The sequence below is a fragment of the Dasypus novemcinctus genome, chromosome 8, assembly GCF_030445035.2.
Source record: "Dasypus novemcinctus isolate mDasNov1 chromosome 8, mDasNov1.1.hap2, whole genome shotgun sequence".
Lineage (NCBI taxonomy): Eukaryota > Metazoa > Chordata > Mammalia > Cingulata > Dasypodidae > Dasypus > Dasypus novemcinctus.
In genome coordinates this window covers 78,464,032-78,472,946 of record NC_080680.1, presented here as the reverse complement: position 1 = coordinate 78,472,946, position 8,915 = coordinate 78,464,032, and the positions used below count along the sequence as shown (strand labels likewise).

The 8,915-nt window shown below is 40.9% G+C and overlaps 1 protein-coding gene across 6 annotated transcripts in view; it reads left to right on the top strand.

The window, feature by feature from the left end:
- The first annotated feature begins 415 nt into the window (after positions 1–415).
- UBAP2 (ubiquitin associated protein 2) overlaps positions 416–8,915 on the top strand; it is a 151,862-nt gene continuing 143,362 nt past the window's right edge. For 3 of the 6 annotated variants that reach the window (XM_071216820.1, XM_058301993.1, XM_058301990.1), the window contains exon 1: positions 416–808. The gene's annotated coding sequence lies outside the window, so the exon portion shown is untranslated. The remainder of the gene's footprint in view (positions 809–8,915) is intronic. The other 3 variants (XM_071216821.1, XM_058301995.2, XM_058301994.2) reach the window with 2 other exon arrangements.

The following is an 8,915-nucleotide window of genomic DNA, read 5'->3' as shown; positions in this document are numbered from 1 at the left end:
GTGTCTCCGCTTATATTTCAAGCCGTTGGCGTTTTCCCGCGCAGGGGGCGGAGCGGAGCGCGTGTCCCGGAACCTGGTAGCGGCGCCCGCCTGTCGGGACTACATTTCCCAGCAGGAACCACCAACAGTCAGCTGGCACGTGGGGCCCTCTGGTATCTAGTTCCAGAAGCTAGTCCTGTCCGTTTTCCGTCTCGGCCTTTACCCGGCCCGTAAGGCCCTGGAGGTAAGTCCATTAACCCTCGACGGAAAGACTGGTTGTATGTGGCTTTGCTGCGCTGCACGCTGGGAATCGTAGTCCCCTATTGCGACACTTGGGAGGCCAGGCTTGCCTTGAATGGTTGGCACGCATCACGTGATAGGTGGCAGGCGCCTGCGGGACAGCGATTTTTGGGGCCTTGTGAGGTCATCACAGCGCGACAACGAGCTACAGTTGTAGGCATCCTGGATGCGGTGGGTAACACTCCTTTAATAACTGTTCCAAGTACAAGAAATCCCATAAAGCCTCCCACATTTACTCCTTCCCCTTGCCTCCCCCCATCTCGGCGATGTTGCCTTCGCCCAATTGAGGGCGGCGATGGCTAGAGGAAACGGCGCGCGCTCTGGGTGGGCTGGGAAGCTGCGCGCGAGCGACGCGTGGTGGCCCCTCCTTCGCCAGTGACGCGAAGGTCACGTGACGAGCCGGGCCACCTCTGCCGCCGCCGCCGCTTTGTAAGAGGCACATTGGCAGGTAACGAGCGGCGGCGGCGGCGGCGGCGACGACAACGACGACGACGACGACGGGGTCTTGAGAACATCTAGAACAGCAGCGGTAATTACCACCCTCTCCCTCCTCTCGGGCTCCAGGGGCCTTGAGCACTGCAGCGTGTGTCTTCTAGTCCTGGGTTCAGTTCTTTTTTTCTTGACCCCCTTCAGACTGCCCTAGCACCCACCCACGAGGACCGGGCCGAGCTTCCCTGGCCAGTTTCACGCTTCCTCGGTGTGCCCAGGCCCGGACACCCCCCTTCTCTTCCCTCCGATTGTCCCGCTGCGTATTCTGCTTGTCTTCATCCTACTCCGCCCGGCCCCACCCAGCCCCAGGGGGGTCCTTCCCTTCCTCCACTCGGGTTTCTACCCTGGAGGGTGTGGTTTTCACTCCCACCTCTATCCCTCCGGGTCGGCTGGATTGCCCGAGCCAGGCTGTCGCTCCCCTTCTGACCCTTTCCGCTTTCACGCACATAGCTAGTCCTGGGACTGACCCTCTCACAGCCCAACTTTTGGGCTCTCTACCCTTTCCCGGCTTACCCGGAGCCATAGTTTAATTCTACTTCTTTTCATTCTGGATGGCTTTGGTCTCAGACTCTTGGGACTCAGTTTTTCTTCTCAGACCCGGTTCCTGAAGTCTGGTTGTGTCACAATTTATTTTCTTTAGTGTAGGTTTGAGAGCGCTTTGTAAACTGTAAAACACTATTATAATACGTATTCAAAATGTTATTCTTTCGTTGGTGCATTACAACTCACTTTTCTCTGCCTCTGAATTACTTTCCTACTATACTTTTCCTACTCACACTCCCTTCCCCAGGCATTTACTCTAATTAGTTACCCAGGCTTCTCAAGTTCTACTACTCTAATCTCTTAGCCTTGTTTTCTCAAGAAGTCGATCCTACCATCGTTTCCTGTTTGACCTAATCCTGTAGTTTATTACCATTTCCCTTGGATATTGTTTCTCCCTTATGGCTAAGCTATACTATCTGCCAGTATATAGGCTTTCTCCAACACCTGTGTATTCTAACAGTTGAGAGCTTTTTAAGGTCTATAAGGTATCCAAATACCACCTTTTATTTGAAACGCATTTAATTTACTTCTTAGGTGAACCTAATTCTTTGATATTTTCTCCTTCATTATGATGCACTTATTTCACCAAGGGTTAAAGGGTTATGTTAAGAGTTAGTGTGTTCCTCACTTTTCACCATGACTTGTACATCCTTTTTAGTGTCTGTTTGATAAATATAGAAGGAAGCTCTTGCCTGAAGGGCTCTTGTATTCTAGACATTGGGTGGGTAGAATGAGTGGTTCCCATCTATTTTAGTAAAGGGAGTGAATTCCAGCTTGCTTACGTCCCATTGCTGTTTTATCATAAGGGAAAGATGACTAGTTTCCCACATCACTTTTCTGTTTGTTTCTAGTGTAGAGTGCTACTGATTTTTCTCTTATATCTTGTTCACACATGGGATGAGTGATTCCCTTGTACCTCCCCCCACGGACTTGTTTCCCACAACTGTGTTTTTCCTCTTTGATTCCCTGTTGCCTCAGTAATTATTAAATGGTTCAGAGAAGGGAGGTTTTTGTTGTGATTGCAATGTGGTTGGAAATGGTGGCATGGAAAAGAATGCCAGGGAAGAGAATGGGGCTGTGGGAAGGGGCTGTGATAATTGTCCCTCCTGCCTGTTTCCTGCTGCTCTGGTTTCCTCTAGCCTCTGTCTTTAAATGTGGATTGCTCAACCGTAGTGACACGTCTTTAAAACAGGGCTGGAACAACAGTAACACCTTTGCTTCCCCTTCCTGGTAACTGTGCAGCCTGTGTGGTGCTCACCAGGAATGTCTCTCATGACACTATCCTGAGTTGCTTTTGTTATTTGGGGAGAAATGGCGGGAGAATAGAGAGAATTTTGGTTTATTGCCTGATATTTAAAATATGTGGTTATGTGTTGGTGGGAACTTGGTCAAGATCTCTCCCACTCTTGAGTATGAACTATAGGAAGACAGTATAAACCTGTTTTGAAGGCTTGAACTTGTCTAAAGTGAAGCCTTTAAAGTGAAAGCCTTGAAATGTTGATCCCTGTTTATTTTTCCTAAATGATGACTTCCTTGTACTTTTTTTTCAGATTTAAAAAAATTTTTTAATTTATTTTCTCTCTCTTCCCCCCCCTGCCCCCAGTTGTCTGCTTTCTGTGTCCATTTGATGTGTGTTCTTCTATGTCCACCTGTATTCTTGTCAGCAGCACTGGGAATCTGTTTTTGTTGTGTCATCTTCCTGCAGCAGCTCTCTTTGTGTGCGGCGCCACTCCTGGGCAGGCTGCACTTTTTGCGGGGTGGCTTTCCTTATGGAGTGCACTCCTTGCGCATGGGGCTGCCCTACATGGGGGACACCCCTGCGTGGCATCAGCCCTACATGTGGGCCAGCTCACCACATGGGTCAGGAGGTCCTGCTTTGAACCCTGGACCTCCCACATGGTAGGAGGATGCTCTATCTGTTGAGACAAATCTGCTTCCCTCCTTGTACTTTTAAAATTTGTGTAAGGAATTTGTTGCTTGTTTTTCTTCATTTGAAGCTCTACAAGTTAATAGGACGTGTTTGTCTAAAACTTAAATTGTTTTTTGTTAGAATATTTTCAAATTGTTCATAGAGAGAATTTCATTTGCATTAAGACCTTTTGCTGGAGGAACTTTATTTCTTGCTTTTAGTATACTGTTATTTTTAGCTTGTTTTTAAGTAAGATGTCACATAAAAACTTTCTCATTTAAAGTTATGCTGTTTATACATCATCTAATAATACTTAGCACTTTATTGTTTCCAGTTTCTTTTTTACATATAGTCTCAATCTTCTCATCAAATCACCCCTGGGTTTATAGGTATTATATCTGTGAAGACTTTTAGAGACTCAAGAGCTGCTGCTTGTTAATAATGCCTTTCTCCCTCTTTCTCTTTTTCTGTTTTCCTTGTTCTTTCTTCTTTCTTTAATTCTCCCCTCTTCTGTCCCTCCACCCTCCATACAGAAACCCACTAAACACTCATTCTCAGCTGAGGAGGTCATGGGGCCCCAGTTTCTTTGGAGACCAAATCTTTTGACCCTACTTGCCACCCTAGCATGCTGCTTCTCAAGCAAGCAAATTAAAACCTATGATAACTGTGCAACCTCATAGGCTACAGCAAAGTGTACAGTGCTTCCGTGTATTACGTGTATCTTCCTGGCTGGATTGTGTGCTCTTTGAAGGGTGGGATTTTCATTTGATAACATGTTTGGCACTGTCAAATCATTGAGAGTAAATGGGCTTTGAGAAAATACAGATTTAACTGAGATAGGGTCTAGGAGAAAGGATTGACTTTAGGATTTATTGAGAAGCCTAACTTTAAATCGTTTTTCTGATTAAACCATATTTTTCCTAAATTAATTTATAAATACTCATTTTAGGGTAACTTTTTGGGTCTGGCACTATTTTACCTAGGAAAGTAGAAATGTAGTGTGAGAATATATTAGAAAATAACTGTATAACAGCATTACTTTAAATTAAAAAAAAATTTCTCTGTTATTTAGTTACAAAAGTAAGAGACACATGGGTTTTGAGATACTTGAAAAAATAAAAAAAATAAAAGTCTTATCACAGTTTAACACTTATCATGGCTTAACCATCACTTTAAATCCTTGGCTCTTTGTTTACATAAATTATATATGCTAAAAAAATGGAATCATTGTGCATATTTACTTATTTTTATTGAGAAATATAGCAGAAATACAGAAGATAGGAGCTTTGAAAACACCTGTAGAGTTCTGAGAGACAAGAATAAAGTGAGCAAGAAATAGATGGGAAGTTAATATACAGGATTTCTATTTGGAACGGTGGAAATGTTTTGGTAATAGATGGTGATGGTAGGTAGTACAACATTGTGTACCTAATAATATGTATTTCAGTGAATGTGGTTAAAAGGGGAAATGTTAGGTTGTATACGTGGTAACAGAATTACCCCATGTATATGCCCATTAACAATATATGGTTGAATATTACCCATTTTTGATCTTGCTCTTAACTGAATTGTATGATTTTGAAACTAGCTTCTTTTACTCTCAAATGTTTGAAATTAATGTTAATTCTTGGTAGATAGCTGTCAATCATTTTTAGTAGTTTTGTAATTCCATTGTAAAGATATACCACATCTTATCCTGTTCTTTTGTTGATGGCTATTTATCTCATTTCTACTTTTTGCTTTTACAAATTTTACTTGCCTCCTGATGAACATACCCCTTCTCTGCTCTGAAAAATATCATACCCCAATTTCTCAAGAATATAATTAGGAGTAGAGTTTTTGGGTTGTGTGTAGGGTATATGTAATTTTACTAGATAATGCTAAAATGTATTCTAGTGTTGTGCAATAATTGTCAGCTGGACCTTAATCTGACTCACAGCACTCAGAAGATGAAATGACTATTTTCTGTTTTCCCTCGGAGATGGTATACAAATAGTAACATTCTAGATGCTTAGGGAAGAAGTGTGATTCATTACAGACTGAATGGAGAAGAGTTCTTCCCTGGCCTTACCACTACTTAGGGCTGCCTTATTTTTTAGTTTTTCCAAATGTGGTGAGATATTTTAGATACAGCTTTTATGAACCACATAGCTGGGCTTTGTTTCATTAATCCAATCTGCCATTTTAAAAAATATGTAATTTTTTATTAGAGAAGTTGTGAACTTACAAAACAGTTATGGGTAATGTGTAGAATTCCCCATACATCATCTCTTCACCAACACCTTGTATTATTGTGGGACATTTGTTACAGATTATGAAGTAATATCACCATACTATTACCACTATGGTCCATAGCTTACATTTGGTATATTTTTTCCATACACCCCCATTGTTAACATCATGTATTAGTATTGTACATTTATTATAGTTCTTAAGAGAACAGTCCATCTTCCATCACATGGTTCACTGTTACACAGTCCCATACCTTGTATAATCTATCAGAGTTTATACTTAGTCTGCCAACTTTTAATTGAAACAGTCCATTTATGTTTATTGTGATTATGAATATTTTGGATTTATTTCTGCCATCACATTTGTCTTCTGTCTGTCTTGCCTTTGCTTGTTTTTCTCCTTTCTGCCTTTTGATTTTTTCTTTTTTCCCCTCTAATTTTTACTTTAAAGGTTTTTCAAATCTTTAATAAAGTTGAAAGAAGAGTATAATGAACACGTGTACCTTTTACCTAGATCACTGTTTAATATGTTGCCACAGTTTCTCTTTTCTTTCTCTCTGCACATCTTTTTTTTTTTTTTTAAGATTTATTTATTTGTTAATTTTACTCCCTTCCCCTCCTCCTGCCCTGCTGTTTTTGCTGTCTGTGTTGTCTTCTCATTTTCTCTCCTCTAGGATTCACTGGGATTCAATCCTACAGACCTCTGATGGGGAGAGAAGTTCTCTGTCAATTGCACCACCTCAGTTTCTGATTTCTGTTGCGCTTTACCTTGACTCTCCTCTTCTCTGTTTTGATGAGTCATCATCTTGCTGCGTGACTCACTAGTGCAGGGCACTTGCTTGTGGGCACTTGCGTGGGCACTGGCTCACCATGTGGGCACTCATGGGCACTGGCTTGCTGCGTGGGCACACGTTCTCTTTTTTTTCACCAGGAGGCCCCAGGGATTGAACCCAGGTCCTCCCATATGGTAGGTGGAAACTCTGTCACTTGAGCCACATCGGCTTCCCAATACCTTTTTTTGAAAAAGAAGGTACTGGAGATTGAAGAAGGTACTGGAGAAGGTACTGGAGATTGAACCTCATACCTGGGAAGCAGATGCTCAAACACTCGGCTTCTTCCACTCCCCACACATAATATCTTTTGACCGAATGTTTTGAAAGTACAGATATTTTGATATTTGACCCTAAATATTTCAGCAAGCATCTCCTTAGATTGAGGAACTTCTCTTGCATATAACCACAGTTACAATAACTCATGATATTATCATTCCTAGGAAAATGAATAATGATTTAATAATATCTGATATAAATCCACTTTCAGATTTTCCCGGTTATCCACATAATGTCTTTTGCATACTTTCCTTCCTTCCAATTAAGGTTTCTGTATTTATGTATTTTCACTGAAGTACACTACTGAATAACATTTTTTCAGTCACTGTTTCTCAGTTATAAGACATAACTGCTAGTCGGATAATCTGATAAACAAAAGATCACTACTGTTATTACTTCAGATAGTCCTCACCAATGTTAATTGCCAGTCTGTTATAGGAAATGTATAGTTTTGGGGCCATATTGGAAAGCCTGAAGATATTTTTTGTATCCCATTGCTGTTGTGAAGACCCCAGGTTTTGAAACTGCTGAACTGTCCTCTTGTTGTGTGGGAATGAGGCCAAGCTGTTAAATTTGATAAAAACCAGCAAGTCTTCCTTGAGGAGCTGGTGGCGAGGCTGAACCTTCTTTTCTGATTTCTTCCTATAAAATAAAGGAGGCTGAGCCCTTTTTTCTGAGTTCTTCCTATAAAATAAAGTATGATCAAATCCCTGAAATTACAATTGTTTCTTTTGTTAAAACATTTCATATTCTGTATTCATAATTTGGTTTTCTTAGAACTTGCTATAATTTTGATAACCAAGTGATAAGTGTATCTTTTGTATGACCTTGATTGGTAGTTTTGTAGCAGCTGGTAAAAGAGAAACAGAACTTTTTTTTTTTTTTTTTGCTTTTGACGTGAAATTCACATAACATAAAATTAACCATTTTAAAGTGAACAGTTCAGTGACATTTGGCACATTGACAGTGTTGCACAACTACTAACCCTGTTTTTTTTTAACTTTATTTTGTACATTTAATAATTGAAGATATAAACAGTTAAAAACTAAAAAGAAAACAGTTGAATGAAAACATACATTTCTCAGTTAAATGTACTGGATATCTATAAAAATTTTTTTTGAATCATGCAATATATTACACAATATATTTGGTTCATAGTAATGTAGACAAACAGTATTTATCCTTTTGTGTCTGGCTTGGTTTGCTCAACATAATGTCCTCCAACCCTGTCTTTTTCCAGAACATTTTCATCACTCCAAAAGGAAACCCAGTACCCATTTAGCAGTTGCTTCCTATTCCCTCCTCCATCTAGGCCCTGAAAACCACCACTCTGGTTTGTCTCTGTAGATTTACAGAAAGGAAACTATTCTTAATGTAAATCAGTCACATTGAACATTTTCTTTGGATCACGTTTTTAATAGTTACTGGATGCCTCAATTTTTTCCCCTTAATCAAGTTCTCATTTTATTTTATTTTTTCTTTCCCTCCCCCTCTGTCACCCTACTGTTTTTGCTGTCTGTGTCCATTTGCTATGCAGTCTTCTGTATCTCTCTTTTTTGTCTTCTCTTCTCGTCTTTCTCCTCTAGGATTCACTGGGATTTGATCTTGGGGACCTCTGATGTGGAGAGAGGTTCCCTGTTAGTTGCACCACCTCAGTTCCTGGCTTCTGTTGTACTTCACCTTGACTCTCCTCTTCGTCTCTCTTTTGTTGTGTCATCATCTTGCTGTGTGATTCACTTGCATGGGCACTGGCTCACCTCACAGGAACTTGGCTTGCTGTGTGGGCACTTGGCTTGCCAGGTGGGCACTGGCTCGCTGCGTGGGCACTTGGCTCGCTGCACGGGCACTTGGCTCACCCCGTTGGCTCTTGGCTCGCCATGCGGGCACTGGCTCACAGTGCAGGCACGCTTTCTCTTCTTTTCCACCTGGAGGACCCAGGGATCAAACCCGGGTCCTCCCATATGGTAGGGCAGAGGCCTTATCACTTGAGCCACATCTGCTTCCCTCATTTTATTTTGATTAAAACTTTCCTGGTATAATATTGATTACTTGGTGAATTGTTTCTTTGAATTCCTGGAGATCAGATCTTGAAAACTGTTAGATCTTCTACTTTAGTATTATTAGTCCTTTTTAAATTCCTTATGCTTGGAAGTGTTTTAAGGTAATGGTGGAAGAATATTCTTATACATTATAGAGTGGTCCAGGTGGTAGTTACAGGAATATAAAACTTTTTTAGTTAAAGTAGTCTACTTAATATTTTATTGCCACAGAAGAGTTTTCATTTCTTAAGATTATTTGAGATATTTAATTGTTCTCTGCATACTGTTCTAACGTTTTATCTCCTTTGACCAAAAG